Source organism: Stomoxys calcitrans, chromosome 2 (genome assembly GCF_963082655.1).
Source record: "Stomoxys calcitrans chromosome 2, idStoCalc2.1, whole genome shotgun sequence".
Lineage (NCBI taxonomy): Eukaryota > Metazoa > Arthropoda > Insecta > Diptera > Muscidae > Stomoxys > Stomoxys calcitrans.
This window is the reverse complement of record NC_081553.1, coordinates 184,971,621-184,989,301: the sequence shown is the minus strand read 5'-3', so window position 1 is coordinate 184,989,301 and position 17,681 is coordinate 184,971,621.

Genomic DNA, 17,681 nt, shown 5'->3' with positions numbered 1-17,681 from the left:
ACATCTAAGAATTCTACAAGGTACTACCATACATCGTTGGAAAGGTGACGATGTGTGCTCTCCAAAACATGTCCTTATTCGAAAATCGAGCGGTAGGTTTTTTCAAATTCCTGTCTTTTTTAAAAAAAATCTCAAAAAAATTCTGGAAAGGATTATGGCCAACGCTCCTGGAGGACATCTAAGTATTCTACAAGGTACTACCATACATCGTTGGAAAGGTCACGATGTGTGCTTTCCAAAACATATCTTTATTCGAAAATCGAGCAGTTGGTTTTTTCAAATTCCTGTCTTTTTTAAAAAAAATCTCAAAAAAATTCTGGAAAGGATTATGGCCAACGCTCCTGGAGGACATCTAAGAATTCTACAAGGTACTACCATACATTGTTGGAAAGGTGACGATGTGTGCTTTCCAAAACATGTCCTTATTCGAAAATCGAGCAGTTGGTTTTTTCAAATTCCTGTCTTTTTTAAAAAAATTCTGGAAAAAAAATTTTGACAGGATTATGACCAACGCTCCTGGAGGACATCTAAGAATTCTACAAGGTACTACCATACATCGTTGGAAAGGTCACGATGTGTGCTCTCCAAAACATGTCCTTATTCGAAAATCGAGCAGTTGGTTTTTTCAAATTCCTGTCTTTTTTAAAAAAATTCTGGAAAAAAAATTTTGACAGGATTATGACCAACGCTCCTGGAGGACATCTAAGAATTCTACAAGGTACTACCATACATCGTTGGAAAGGTGACGATGTGTGCTTTCCAAAACATGCCCTTATTCGAAAATCGAACAGTTGGTTTTTTCATATTCCTGCCCTTTTTGAAAATGTATCGAAAAAAAATTTTTTTGAGAGAGAATGTTGTTGTCTAGCCTTTCTGTTGTGTACTCTATGTCGCTCTTTTCAGTTACAAACATTGAATGTTAGAGCTTTCTGTAAAAATGTTAATTACATATAATCATATACATGGGAATGTATACTTTTCAACTCTGTAAAATAATTCATAAGTTTTCCCATAGAGGTCGCTTGTGTTATTAGCGTACTCGCATATTGCGTCTCCGCTGTTTACTTTTTCCACTTCTGTTCCAAGCTTTTTTGAACATAGTGTGAGGTGTCTATACTTTACTTTATCTATGGCAGGCATGGACACATATTTTTGGCTCTGTTCGTGAGTACAGTTGTTTTGGTCTACACGCAAAATAAAATTGCAATGACAAAATGGTTCGAAAATAGTTATTTTTTTACAATTAATTTCAAATGAGTTTTTTTTTGGGTTGAACTTGTGGCTTTAATGATGAGAGCCTTTCTATTGATATATACTTATTGGGCAAATGTCTCATTACAATTTGAACATGACTGTGTTTGCTTCCAAATTAAGCATCTCCAAAAGATTTCTGGTAAGGAACAAATTGAGTTTTCATTCATTCGTCGTTATTTGTGTTTATGTTGCCTGATCAGTAATTAATAATGTACGTAGTTTGTTTCTATTTCAACGTGTATAAAGAGAGCTAGTATCCACCAAACGAGAATAAGCTGCTAAGTGCAAATGCTCAAAAGAGTTCCTTTGCCCATGCCTGGTCTAGGCCAGCGAGGGCCAAATTGGTACCCTGTGGTTTTTCTCTCAGCAGAGAAGTTTTTTTTTTGTTACGAGCGAGCTCTCTTTCCACAAGCAGAAAATAAAACAAACCACGAACATTCGGTGAATAATATTGTAGGTTAGGCAATTTGCAATTTTATTTCGCATGTAGACAAAACAATTGTACTCACGCAAACATAGCCAAATAATTGGGCCCACCGCAGTCATAGTCTATGACAGGCATTGGCACTGCTTTTTGACTATTTGTGCGTGAGTACAATTGTTCATTCAGAGTTTGAAATAATTCTCTAACTGTAGTAGATGCAATGTAAGCAAGACCATTGGTCGTGAGTGAGAGTGAAAAATTACTCTCTGTCTGCTAAATGTTAATTGGTTATCGTTCGACAAATGCTCCTTCTCGCCAGCCGGCAATCAAAACAACTCTTTCTCTCTCTCTCTCTGATCTGTCAGTGCAGAACATGGGGAAATGTTGGAGCGTAGCAAATTTCTCTTGCAGCGTTCCAATTGCAAAAGCTGCACCATTAGCTTCTTTGAACTGCGACATGCGTTAATCCTGCGCAACGTAGGTGTTGTTACAAAAAACAAAAAAAGAAATAGAATCATTCTAGTGAAAGCATTTGTTAAGTGAGGTTTCATTATGGAGCAAAACAAAAAAACACTTTTCCGCCTTAGTGCGAAACTATTTTATATGGATTTAAAAGAGAAAAAAAACGTTTCTATAAAAGATTTTTTAAATATTGAAAAAAGTGTTTTATACGAAGACTTTATTAAAAAAATTAATAACTTTCATTATATTAAAACTCTAAACAATTTTGGCGGAAATAGACAAATGAAATTGAAGCTGTATGGATTGTTTAAATATACCGTATGTATTGTAAAAATCATCTGGACAAAATGTTTTACACAATTTTATTTGGTTGTGAAGAAAAGTGAAAAAGTGGGTGGTCTCATGTTATAATCTAACAGCAGGTCGATAAATAGTTTGATGATTTCAAGAGGAGAATGTCCAGGATTAGATGCAATGGTTTTGCTTTGCCCACCACCGCAGAGTAGAATAGAATCGAAAAAAATAGTAAAAAATCTACCGTTCATTACAGTTTAAAGATATCTCACTGAAATTTTTAATGGTTAGAGGTAAGATGTTAGCGAGATCATGTGCAAAATTTCAAGGCCCTAGGTGGTCATCCCCCCTTAAGTTGGTTGATTAGGCTTGGTTTTTGGACCAATTTTAAAAATTTTTTGCTGGATAGTGCTCAAAATTCCCTATAAAAAAGTCCCCTTGAGGTCTACAATAGAAGTTTAGTTACTGGACTATGGAAAGCTTAAGGAAAAATTCAAAGTTAAAGCAAAAAAATACAAAAAAAAAAACAAAATGCTGACAGTTAAGCAATTGAAATCGATTCATGTTGCTTTGATAGTGTGTAAATGCTTAAACTGCGTGCTTAGGAAGTCAAGTAAAGTTATTCTGATTTTTTGGTTGCTTTTGCTGTTACGTTGCTTGTTTCTTTTTCGTAGTCAGAGCTAAAAGCGAGCCATTCTCTTCATGTTTATTGGCATTTATTTTTGTGGTTGCATGCTGCTGTTCTCTAGCACACACATACTTTCACTTTATTTTTCTATGCCGCTTGAATATGTTGTGTGTACGTTTAACAGATGCCCGCAGCATAAGAAATAATGTGGAAATGGGTGCGTGTGTGCGCCCATAACAATGAAGCTATGGCTTTGACACCAACATTACGCACATTGCGTGATCTCTCAGAAGCAAAGAGACAGAGTAAAATTACTTTCTGGATGCAGCGAGAGCAATTTTCTCAAAATTGCTTTCTCTGCTTAATGTTTATTGGTTCTTTCGACGATTGCTTCTTCTCGTCTGCCAACAATTTAAACATTTCTCTCTATCTGAGCTGTCAGCGCAGAAAATGGAATGTACTAGCAATACAATTGCTAGAGCTTTTTATGTACAGTTTATTCAAGAGCACAAAGCATCTTTTTGTGCTTTTTTGACCTGGGACGTTTGTCGAGTGCCTTAAATTATTTAGCAGACATTTTGAAAAGTTATTATTTATTACCCGCCTTTCGTGGCTAACAGACACCGGTACCGGTACTGTTTGGAAAATTTTGTTATACCCAAGATATCTGCAAAATTATAAATACCCAGATTTTGGGTATAAATGGGTAAATACCCGGGTATTTATCCAATTTACCGGGTAAATTCCTTTTGGGTTTTTACCTATCGCCCATTTCTATGTATGTAGAATCGAATATTTGACAACCAATGCCGAATATTCCACTTTATATCATTCCGGTATTATTTAAAATAATCACCCCGATTTTGAACATAATGCTGAAAAATATGGACATACACTTCGCTCAGTCGTACACGAAAATTGAGTACGACATATATATTAAGGGTGAATTGCCGCTATTTCGTTCAATTTAAGTCCAAAGCTTCTGTGTGTTTTTTTTTACGTACTAACAATTTAATCAATTTAAACATTTAATCATTTTTCTAGGAGTTTTTCATGCTGAAATGCGCGCAACATTTTAAAACTTTGGGTTTTCACGATACTTTTCACCTCTACTGTGCTAAAGGGTATTATGACCTTGTGTATATATTACATCAGGTCATGTCAGTCCGATTGTACGTTTATTAGTCCGTCCTTTTGACCGTCTGTTTGTCCATCCGTCTGTCAGTTTTTGTTTGTCTGTCTGTCAATGTGTTTTTGTTATTAAAGTACGTGTCGCATTTTTTATCAGATTGTCACCAAATTTTGCAAATGTTACTTATTGGCTCACATAACTCTCATTGGCACAAGCGCTATTTATCTTGGAAAATCGGTTCTACTGTATATAAAGCTCCCATACATGTTTTTCTTCCGATATGGTTGTATTTGGCAAGCTTTAAGCCTAATCTTTAACACATTTAACATGCATCGATTCATTTAATATATGTTTTATTTGATATGCTTAGTTTTGACTCTTAAACAATTGACACATAAAACTGAATTTGCAGCTGTTATTTAGAGGCTTTTAAATACTTTGGTTGCATTTTTCTTTAATTCGTTTTTTTTTTTGGATAATTTTATGGCTACTTAATATATACTTGAGCTTCTTTATTAAATTTAACTACTTAATTTTTGAAACACTAATATTTTATTATAAAATATATGCAAATATTAATTTTTTGGAATTCAAATGCACATTAATAAGAAACATGCTCTCAAACTATCACAAAAATTATTCCCTACGTAAATTCATTAACAGAAATAATTATAAAATCTTCAGTAATTATTATGAAAACTATGAATTCCATTTTTTTAAACAACTTATAAACAAATTTAATTTTAACAACCAAATTCTGAAATTTACCCTTTCTTGATAGTTACATGAATTTTCGCCCAAATTGTGTTCTTCTATATACGAGTATGTACATAAAAATAGGTACGCACGAGTGCTTACACACCCTTGTGAAATTTGTGTTTAACGCAAAAAAATGGTTGTTGCATTTTTTATGAAAAACTCCAACGCCAAAAGTTTTAACCATGAAAGACTGAACTTTTATAAAAAAATTATATTTTTAGTTTAAACCATAAAAGACGGAAATCTTATAAAATAAACCAAAGCAAACCAAAATTGGAACATAACAATATGCTTTAATTTTTTTGTAAAAAACCAAAATCTATAAATCTACTATTAATTAAGTTTTAAACATGAAAGACTGAACTTTTATAAAAAATTGGTTTGCATAGTAAACCAAAAAAACCTATTTTGCAAAGCATACCAAAATAAATACACATACATTTTTAATTTTTTCTTTCTTTAATTTCCGAATATAAATTATATATTTTTTTGTTTTGAATGAGAAAGTCTTTTAAAGCTTAAAAATATGTACTTTCATAACAATTTGTTTTACATATTTTGTAAGAGACCAACATTTAAAAATCTACTATTCATTAAGTTTTAAACATGAAAGACTGAGCTTTTATAAAAACTTTTAATAAAAAAATGTTTGTTAAGTTTAAAAGGTTTACATTCTAGAGCATTTTATCAAACAATAAAAAAATATATGATACAACTTTGTTATTAATTCTACATTTTAGATAAAGTAAAGTATAGACACCTCACACTATGTTCAAAAAAGCTTGGAACAGAAGTGGAAAAAGTAAACAGCGCAGACGCAATATGCGAGTACGCTAATAACACAAGCGACCTCTATGGGAAAACTTATGAATTATTTTACAGAGTTGAAAAGTATACATTCCCATGTATATGATTATATGTAATTAACATTTTTACAGAAAGCTCTAACATTCAATGTTTGTAACTGAAAAGAGCGACATAGAGTACACAACAGAAAGGCTAGACAACAACATTCTCTCTCAAAAAAATTTTTTTTCGATACATTTTCAAAAAGGGCAGGAATATGAAAAAACCAACTGTTCGATTTTCGAATAAGGGCATGTTTTGGAAAGCACACATCGTCACCTTTCCAACGATGTATGGTAGTACCTTGTAGAATTCTTAGATGTCCTCCAGGAGCGTTGGTCATAATCCTGTCAAAATTTTTTTTCCAGAATTTTTTTAAAAAAGACAGGAATTTGAAAAAACCAACCGCTCGATTTTCGAATAAGGACATGTTTTGGAGAGCACACATCGTCACCTTTCCAACGATGTATGGTAGTACCTTGTAGAATTCTTAGATGTCCTCCAGGAGCGTTGGCCATAATCCTTTCCAGAATTTTTTTGAGATTTTTTTTAAAAAAGACAGGAATTTGAAAAAACCAACTGCTCGATTTTCGAATAAAGATATGTTTTGGAAAGCACACATCGTCACCTTTCCAACGATGTATGGTAGTACCTTGTAGAATTCTTAGATGTCCTCCAGGAGCGTTGGTCATAATCCTGTCAAAATTTTTTTTCCAGAATTTTTTTAAAAAAGACAGGAATTTGAAAAAACCAACCGCTCGATTTTCGAATAAAGATATGTTTTGGAGAGCACACATCGTCACCTTTCCAACGATGTATGGTAGTACCTTGTAGAATTCTTAGATGTCCTCCAGGAGCGTTGGTCATAATCCTGTCAAAATTTTTTTTCCAGATTTTTTTTAAAAAAGACAGGAATTTGAAAAAACCAACTGCTCGATTTTCGAATAAAGATATGTTTTGGAAAGCACACATCGTGACCTTTCCAACGATGTATGGTAGTACCTTGTAGAATACTTAGATGTCCTCCAGGAGCGTTGGCCATAATCCTTTCCAGAATTTTTTTGAGATTTTTTTTAAAAAAGACAGGAATTTGAAAAAACCAACTGCTCGATTTTCGAATAAAGATATGTTTTGGAAAGCACACATCGTGACCTTTCCAACGATGTATGGTAGTACCTTGTAGAATTCTTAGATGTCCTCCAGGAGCGTTGGCCATAATCCTTTCCAGAATTTTTTTGAGATTTTTTTTAAAAAAGACAGGAATTTGAAAAAACCAACCGCTCGATTTTCGAATAAAGATATGTTTTGGAGAGCACACATCGTCACCTTTCCAACGATGTATGGTAGTACCTTGTAGAATTCTTAGATGTCCTCCAGGAGCGTTGGTCATAATCCTGTCAAAATTTTTTTTCCAGAATTTTTTTAAAAAAGACAGGAATTTGAAAAAACCAACCGCTCGATTTTCGAATAAAGATATGTTTTGGAGAGCACACATCGTCACCTTTCCAACGATGTATGGTAGTACCTTGTAGAATTCTTAGATGTCCTCCAGGAGCATTGGCCATTATCCTGTCCCGATTTTTTTCCAGAATTTTTTTAAAAAAGACAGGAATTTGAAAAAACCAACCGCTCGATTTTCGAATAAAGATATGTTTTGGAGAGCACACATCGTCACCTTTCCAACGATGTATGGTAGTACCTTGTAGAATTCTTAGATGTCCTCCAGGAGCATTGGCCATTATCCTGTCCCGATTTTTTTCCAGAATTTTTTTAAAAAAGACAGGAATTTGAAAAAACCAACCGCTCGATTTTCGAATAAGGACATGTTTTGGAAAGCACACATCGTGACCTTTCCAACGATGTATGGTAGTACCTTGTAGAATTCTTAGATGTCCTCCAGGAGCGTTGGTCATAATCCTGTCAAAATTTTTTTTCCAGAATTTTTTTAAAAAAGACAGGAATTTGAAAAAACCAACCGCTCGATTTTCGAATAAAGATATGTTTTGGAGAGCACACATCGTCACCTTTCCAACGATGTATGGTAGTACCTTGTAGAATTCTTAGATGTCCTTCAGGAGCGTTGGTCATAATCCTGTCAAAATTTTTTTTCCAGAATTTTTTTAAAAAAGACAGGAATTTGAAAAAACCAACCGCTCGATTTTCGAATAAGGACATGTTTTGGAGAGCACACATCGTGACCTTTCCAACGATGTATGGTAGTACCTTGTAGAATTCTTAGATGTCCTCCAGGAGCGTTGGTCATAATCCTGTCAAAATTTTTTTTCCAGAATTTTTTTAAAAAAGACAGGAATTTGAAAAAACCAACCGCTCGATTTTCGAATAAAGATATGTTTTGGAGAGCACACATCGTCACCTTTCCAACGATGTATGGTAGTACCTTGTAGAATTCTTAGATGTCCTCCAGGAGCATTGGCCATTATCCTGTCCCGATTTTTTTCCAGAATTTTTTTAAAAAAGACAGGAATTTGAAAAAACCAACCGCTCGATTTTCGAATAAGGACATGTTTTGGAAAGCACACATCGTGACCTTTCCAACGATGTATGGTAGTACCTTGTAGAATTCTTAGATGTCCTCCAGGAGCGTTGGTCATAATCCTGTCAAAATTTTTTTTCCAGAATTTTTTTAAAAAAGACAGGAATTTGAAAAAACCAACTGCTCGATTTTCGAATAAGGACATGTTTTGGAAAGCACACATCGTCACCTTTCCAACAATGTATGGTAGTACCTTGTAGAATTCTTAGATGTCCTCCAGGAGCGTTGGCCATAATCCTTTCCAGAATTTTTTTGAGATTTTTTTTAAAAAAGACAGGAATTTGAAAAAACCAACTGCTCGATTTTCGAATAAAGATATGTTTTGGAAAGCACACATCGTGACCTTTCCAACGATGTATGGTAGTACCTTGTAGAATACTTAGATGTCCTCCAGGAGCGTTGGCCATAATCCTTTCCAGAATTTTTTTGAGATTTTTTTTAAAAAAGACAGGAATTTGAAAAAACCAACCGCTCGATTTTCGAATAAGGACATGTTTTGGAGAGCACACATCGTCACCTTTCCAACGATGTATGGTAGTACCTTGTAGAATTCTTAGATGTCCTTCAGGAGCGTTGGTCATAATCCTGTCAAAATTTTTTTTCCAGAATTTTTTTAAAAAAGACAGGAATTTGAAAAAACCAACCGCTCGATTTTCGAATAAGGACATGTTTTGGAGAGCACACATCGTCACCTTTCCAACGATGTATGGTAGTACCTTGTAGAATTCTTAGATGTCCTCCAGGAGCGTTGGTCATAATCCTGTCAAAATTTTTTTTCCAGAATTTTTTTAAAAAAGACAGGAATTTGAAAAAACCAACTGCTCGATTTTCGAATAAGGACATGTTTTGGAAAGCACACATCGTCACCTTTCCAACAATGTATGGTAGTACCTTGTAGAATTCTTAGATGTCCTCCAGGAGCGTTGGTCATAATCCTGTCAAAATTTTTTTTCCAGAATTTTTTTAAAAAAGACAGGAATTTGAAAAAACCAACCGCTCGATTTTCGAATAAAGATATGTTTTGGAAAGCACACATCGTCACCTTTCCAACGATGTATGGTAGTACCTTGTAGAATTCTTAGATGTCCTCCAGGACCATTGGTCATAATCCTGCCCAGAATATTTTTTTTATAAATTTTTCATTTTTCTCAGTACTACGGTAATAGATATTTTTAATTTGGTGTTTTTGATTCAAAGCATTGATATTTTACTCCAAATTTTGTTATGGTTTTATTTTTTTTTTTTACAAATATTTGCAAAAATTTATAAAAAGTAAGAAATTTAATTAATTTCTCTTGTTTTTTGGTTCTGTTAAGTATTTACAGAGCTCTGCTAACCCCTCAGTGGATCTCTGTTAATACTTCTGTTACTCTCTCTCGCACTCTGTTAACAAAGCGGTTTGTGTCTCTGCTAGTTAAATTCGGAATTTAACTTCACACACATTTTCTTTCCAAGGAATTTAATGCAGACTTCTGCCTCCATTTAATTTAGACCAATCTGTGTATACAGGTCCCGGGTTTAGCCCAGAGTTCCCAGACTATCAATAAGTAAGGGCTCCCTGGGTACATAACAAGTCGGGCATACCTCACCTCCAGCTGCAACAAAAAAGAAGTCTGCTCAAAGTTTGATGATGTAAAGTACTGCCAATCAGCCATTCCTGGCTAGTTCCCTTTTTTCCCTGCCACATTTTTTCCTGCCACACATCAACCTTAACCCTTTTTTCCATGCCACACTTTAACCTTAACGTTGACACGGAAAATAGCAAGGCCTGGAAGCCCTTCCAATGGTTGGAAGAGGTCTTTACTTCTTCTAACCACTTTCGACCGCACATGGCCTAACCCAAAGGCTTTAGCACCGTCTGACTGGCCACTTATATCGTGGTAGTCTGACCGGTCCGCCCCGCTCTCGCATCCACAGCGTCTCCCAAGCCGTCAGGAACGAGAAGACCTCTGTCTAAAAGAGACTGCATCCATACAGAAGCCAATAAGATTTTCTGATTCCAATGAATTTAATGAAGACTTGCTAAGGTCCCCCCATCCAATTTAGACCTATCAATGTATGCAGAGGGCCCTGGGAAGGACGAGCTTCCTTCAGCCCAGAGATCGCCTTTTGGGTAAACGACGACCAAACCGTCAACAAGGAGGAAGTACTTCCCTGGCATATAATTAATCGCGCATACCTCATCTCCATCGCCCAGCATAATGGAAGAATGCCAAAAGTTTAAAAAGTGCCATCTGCCTGATTCCATCGGTCTTAGAGCGTTCTTCGTTGCCACGCATTCAACAAATAGGTGCAAAAAGGCCGAGAATGGTATTCAAATCTTCCTCAGGACACTCCTCTACCGCGGTGCCTTATACCTTTTCGATCGTACTATGGAGGGCACATTCGTCCTGAGCCCGATGCCACTCCAGACATCCATAGGAAAGAATCGGCTGAACAATCGGCTCAAACATTTAGGGCACCGTCCCCAGTCGGAGTATCCAACACCTTCTTATCGAGTTGACCACAGGAGTAGAGCGCATTCAGTTCTTTTCCAGCATAGATTTTGGTTAAGAAACACGCCCAACTATTTGGCCTCCGAAAAAAGCGGCAGCTCTACTCTACTAACACAGGCCCGTTGGTGAAAACTACCAGCTCAGTCTTTCTGGGGTTTAGGAAAAACTGCAGTTTATAGGGCGCACCACCGATGTTTTCCATTTTTTGCTCCACTTGCTATCCCCCGCCTAAATTTGACCCCAGGAACACGATTCTGAAGTCTATTTTTGGGGCAAGGGTTTCTAGCCCGCCTATGGGCCCTAATTTTGACCCCAGGAACACGATTCTGAAGTCTAATTTTGGGGCAAGGGTTTCTAGCCCGCCTATGGGCCGATAAACTCTCCTTGCGGATAAGTGGTCAACCTAGGCAATATGAGTATCAAATGACAGGTATTGTCGAGTAGATTACGAATATGCAAAAACATGATCAAAAAATGGGACTCGCGAAGGACCTAAGGGGACTTCAGAATTTTTCATCTTGTTAACATAGGCAATGTGGGTATCAAATTAAAGGTGAGAGGGAGTAGATTACGATAGATATGCAAAAAAATTAATTAGGCTCCAAGAGGAAGAAAAAATTTTCAAAAAAATGCACTTTTTTTCTTTCCTTCAAAAAAAAAAAAAAACGCTTGACTTTAAAAAAAAAATTCTTTTTAAAGCTTAATTTATTTTTTTGCAATCTATCCTAATCTATTCATTTCCGCCATTCATATGAAACCGATATTGCCTTTGCTAGAAAGGAGAAAATTCTCAAGACACCTTAGGTCCTTCCCGGGTTCAAGTTTTGGACATATGTTTGCATATTCGTAATCTACTCGACAATACATGTCATTTTATACACATATTGCCTAGGTTGGACAACTTCTCCCAAGGGGGAATTTTCACCCCTAGGGCGCAAACCAGGGCCTTTGCCCCAAAAATGGACTACGGATTCGTGTTATGGGGTCAATCCACATCTACACACCAAATTTCAGCGAAATCAGAGATGTGCCCTATAAAGTGCAGATTTGCCAGGGTTTATGCCAAGCCGCTGACCCTTGCCCATGCAGACAGCTTCCTCAGCGCTCCCTGAACGAGATCCATAATAGTAGAAAGGAAACGGTCACTCATTATGATGACGACATCATCCGCGTGATCAAAGGCTTTCATTCTCTTCTTTTTGAAAGAGCTCAGAATCCTATTGATAACCAATAACCACAAAAGGGGCATAAAATCCCTCCTTACGGAGTTCTTCTGCTCACAATCTTCTTTACCGAGGCCTCTGACAGTATTGCGCCGATAATCTCACCCATTTACCAAAAAAGTGGGGACCCTTATGACCACCAGAACCATGTATGGACTCTACCAACCATTAACACCACCCAAACTATCTCTTCTTGTGTTATCATTACCTCAAACACGGACAGTGACTCTGTACTGCATTGTCTTAGAGGGACATAGATATCATCCGGGTACATCGACCCACCGGCCACGCCCGAGCACCTAGGGAAGTGTGTAGTAGGCAGTAGTTCGAGTGTCGCAGAGTTAGACAACGCCCAGGTTTTGTAATTTCTTAGAATGCTCCCAAAGATCTTCGGAGACTTAAAGAGCAAACTACGGAACCTGAAGGACTCTTAACTCCCTTATGACCACCAGAGCCATGCATGGACTCTAACTTCACGTAATATTGAATGGTCCTGGCCCTTGCTACATAGCCATCCGTCAGCACCACGCAGACAATATTGTCCTCTGTTATCATGACCTCAACCATGGACAGTGACTCTGCACTGTCCGTACATCATACATTGACCCATCGGCAACGTCCGAGCAAACAGGGAAGTTTGAAGTAGGCAGTAGATCGAGTGCCACAGTGCTAGATAGGGATATCGATACCATCGGGGTACATCGACCCTCTGGCCACGTCCTAGCAAACAGGGAAGTGCGATGTAGGCAGTAGATCGAGTGTCACAGAGATAGACACAGTCCAGGTTCTGTAATTTCTTAGTATGCTCTCAAAGGTTTTTAGGGCTCCCATAAAGAAGGGATTTGTGGAACCTAAAAGACTCTTCCACTCCCTCATTAGAGGTCGGGTCGATTTTATCTTGCTCTTGTACAGGTCCTATTTCGCATACAGCTTGATTCTTTTTGCTCTATTAAAGAGCCTCCTTGTAGTCTGCCATGGTCTCCTCAAGTCCATGTTCCATCAAACTGGTTGCGATCTCTTACCCAGGTAGGGCAGAGGAAAGTTCCCCTTTTAACTACTCAATATGGCTCCCTGGCAATTCAAGCTCATTTTTATCAACACGTGAGGTGTTTATGGTCCAAAGCTCTAGTAGGCAGTAGATCGAGTGTCGCAGTGCTCCCAAGAGTTTACGGAGCCTTAAAGAGCAGTCTGTGGAACCTAAAAGACTTTTTCACTCCCTCATTAGGGATCACTCCTTCAGGTCGATTTTATCTTCCTCATGTTCAGGTCCTATTTCACATTGGTTCTATTTGCTTTATTATAGAATCTCCGTGTAGTCTGCCATGGTCTTCTCAAGTCTCTGTTCCATTAAACTGGTTTCGATCTCTTACCCGGGTAGGTCAGAGGGAAGTTCCCCTTTTAACTATTCAACATGGCTCGCTGCCAGTTCAAGCTCATTTTTATCAATTATTATCATTATCATTTTATCATTTATTATTATGGTCCGAAACTTTACGTCAAAGCTCTCCGCGTAGCGATTCAGATCGAAAAAGATATATCTATGGTCCAGAAAGAAGACCTCCTTTCCACAATCGCTTAAAGGTTCGTCAAAGTTATGTCTTTCACCTCTAACCTAGCACATATCTCACTTGGTGATGTTCGTACTTCCCCACTGTGGGTGGTGCTCATTGGCATTGAAACCCAAGGTCAGCTCCATCTATCGGTCGTTTTCGCACTCTAGCTTTTGTTAGTGTTGTTTGACTTAAGAATGTACCCTATCGCAATTAGTGTGAAGGTTGATATCTTCCATAGTCTACAAGCCTTTCTTCTGACCTATTACATATCTCTCTTGGCGATGTCCGTGCTTCCCCACTGTGAGTGGTGCGTATTGGCATCGAAATCCAAAATTAGTCCCATCTACCGGTCGTTTTTGCACAATAGCTTTCGTTAGTGTTGTCTGACTTTTGAATGTACCCCATCGTAATTAGTGTGAAGGGTGGTATCTTCCATAGTCTAGAAGCCTCGAATGTATCCACAGAAGTTCGCCTAGTATTTATGCCGATCATTTAAAGACAATCTAAGAAAAATGTTGGTAAAACATGGCAACTCTGATATCAAGGTGGCTTCACTCTGCTTCTGTTTGAGATATAAGTATCAAACAACAAAAACAAATCACTGCACAAGAAAGCTATCACAGCTGACATGCCACAACATTCATCAGCCACACAGAGAGTCGTCCATGCCGCATATCAAATACTCGTAGGTATGAAGGTATGGTTCAAGTAGTTACTGCAGCAGTGAAGTACAAGGAAAAAAAGAAGGTTTTCTTCTTTTCCTGTTAAGACATGGCAGGAGGGGGGTGGGGTCACCTATAAGAGCTTCAATTTGCTTTCCCCTCTAGTTGGGTGTTCGTTCTTTAGTTTGGATGTTATGGCAGGGTCATAAACAATTACAGGCTCCTCTGGTGTTTGTCGTCGTTTCGGCTCCTCCGCATATGTTTGTTCGAAAATTTTTATTGAATCGTGTATTTTTTATGGTATGTTTGGTTGTTGAGGGTTGTCACAAATTAGCCAAATTGGAACATGGTGTAATAGATGAAGGCCGTTAAATATTTTATATGTTTGTATAGGGAATCAGTGCACACCTGTGCTGATGTTGGCATAAATTATAAATTTTTGATAGGTGCTTTTGATTTAAATACGATATATGGTGATGTTTCAGTATTTGTGGCCATAGCATATAGTGATTGTGCGATTTTGGGTCATTTGAAGGAAAATTTGATGGAAAATGCATGTGTGTTATATTCAATAAGGATGGTTAAGTTAGACCCTGTTTTATGCAAACAAGGACCTTCGGAGCTACTTGATCGCCGCCCATGACTAAGTTCGTAAAAATAACAAGTAAATGCGTGCTTAGTTAGGCCGGGACGAATCTTGGCAAACCACCACAAAACAAATTTAGTTGAAGGACATAATTTTATTCTACATACCAACCTTCTGTCAAACCAGCAAAAATTAAATCTTCTAGGAACCGAATAAGGATAATCGAGAGACCGGTTTATAAGGGAGCTGTATCAACTTTTAGACTGATATGGACCGTACCTGGTCCAGTTGTTGGAAGACATAACAGAACACCACATGCAAAATTTAAGCTCAATCGGACAAAAATTGCGCATTGTAAGGGTTCAAGAAGTCAAATCGGAAGATCGGTTTATATGGGAGCTATATCAGGTCATAGACCGATTTGGACCGTACTTGGCACAGTTGTTGGAAGTCATAACAGAATACCACATGCAAAATTTTAGCCAAATCGGGCAAAAATTGCGGCTTGTAAGGGCTCAAGAAGTCAAATCGGGAGATCGGTTTATATGGGAGCTATATCAGGTTATGGACCGATTGTTATCGTACTAAGCACAGTTGTTGAAAGACATAACCGAACACCGCATGAACAATTTCAGCGAAATTCGATAAAAACTGCGACTTGTAAGGGCTCAAGAAGTCAAATCGGGAGATCGGTTTATATGGGAGCTATATCAGGTTATACACCGAATTCGACCGTACTCGGCACAGTTGTTGAAAGCCATAACAGAACATTACATGCCAAATTTCAACCAAATCGGAGAAAAATTGGGGCTTGTAAGGGCTGAAGAAGTCAAATCGGGAGATCGGTTTATATATGGGAGCTATATCAGGTTATAGATCGACTTCGATCGTACTAAGCACAGTTGTTGAAAGTCATAACAGAACACTACATGCAAAATTTTAGCTAAATCGGACAAAAATTGCGCATTGTAAGAGCTCAAGAAGTCAAATCGGGAGATCGGTTTATATGGGAGCTATATCAGGTTATGGACCGATTCCGACCGTACTTGGCACAATTGTTGGAAGTCATAACAGAAAACTACATGCAAAATTTCAACCAAATCGGAGAAAAATTGCGCATTGTAAGGGCTCAAGAAGTCAAATCGGGAGATCGGTTTATATGGGAGCTATGTAAGGCTATACACCGATTTGGATCATACTAAGCACAGTTGTTGAAAGTCATAACAGAACACCACATGCAAAATTTTAGCCCAATCGGAGAGTCAAATCGGGAGATCAAGAAGTCAAATCGGGAGATCGGTTTATATGGGAGCTATATCAGGTTATAGACCGATCTGGACCGTACTTGGCACAGTTGTTGAAAGTCATAACAGAACATTTCATGTCAAATTTCAACCAAATCGGAGAAAAATTGAGGCTTGTAAGGGCTCAAGAAGTCAAATCGGGAGATCGGTTTATATGGGAGCTATATCAGGTTATAGACCGATCTGGACCGTACTTGGCACAGTTGTTGAAAGTCATAACAGAACATTACATGTCAAATTTCAACCAAATCGGAGAAAAATTGAGGCTTGTAAGGGCTCAAGAAGTCAAATCGGGAGATCGGTTTTGTGTCCATCTATCATTCGCTGCATCTCGGGCCAGATCTGATGACTTAGATTACATGTAGCTAGAGGAATCCCCACAGATTCCTGTTCCGAGTTTCGCAAGCTCATCCGCTTTACCATTTCCTGGGATATCTCTGTGGCCCGGCACCCAGAACAGATGAATTTTGAACTGTTCAGCCATCTCGTTGACAGAACTCCAACATTAGAGGGCGGTTTTTGTGTTCAGAAATAAGTTCTCCAGGGATTTATTGGCTGCCTGGCTGTCTGAGAAGATATTTAAGCCAATTGTCGTTGTGACATTAATTGCAATGATCTCCGCTTTAGATAACACCACAAAGTCCCCCGGGTCGCCTAGTTTGAAATCATCCGTGTAGAAGTCTTTGTAACTTCTTTTACCAGGGATATCGTAATTCCAATCGGTTCCAATCAGGAAAAGTGGTACAGTATTTATTAATCAAAAACCGTCACAGGTAGAGTGTAATCCACACTACCTGGAACATCGGAATTTGTATCAAGGATAACACAGTGTCCGAAGCCGCCACAAGACCAAAGAGAAAGCTTTCTTAGCCTCACGACAGTGGTCGCAGCAATTTCTCTGGCCACAATGTCCAGAGGCATTATATTGTAGCATTAAATTCGGTGCATCAGATGGTGTTGTTCTCAGTGCGGCTACGATGCACAAACTAGCAATCCTTTGGATCCGGTTTACTATTGAACAGTGGGTGGATTTTTGAAGCGCCGTCCACCAGACCACAACACCATATAGCATTATAGGTCTGACGTCTGCAGTATATATCCAGTGCATGACACGTTGTCTAAACCCCCAACCCTTACCGCAACTGCCACATCATCAGCATACGCGACCACTTTTATGCCGTCCACCAGATCACAACACCATATAGCATTATAGGTCTGACATCTGCAGTATATATCCAGTGCATGAGACGTTGTCTAAACTCCCAACCCTAACCGCAACTGCCACATCATCAGCATACGCGACCACTTTTATGCCTTTTTCTCCCAGAGACAATAATATATTGTTGATGGATATTTTCCAAAGTAGAGGAGACAGCACACCTCCTAGAGGTGTTCCTCTGCTGACGCATTTTTTTAGATCCACAGATCCCAAGACTGCAGTAATGCTTAATATAGTAAATAAGTAATTAATAAACTTTCTTACGGTAGAGTTGATGCCTAGAAAC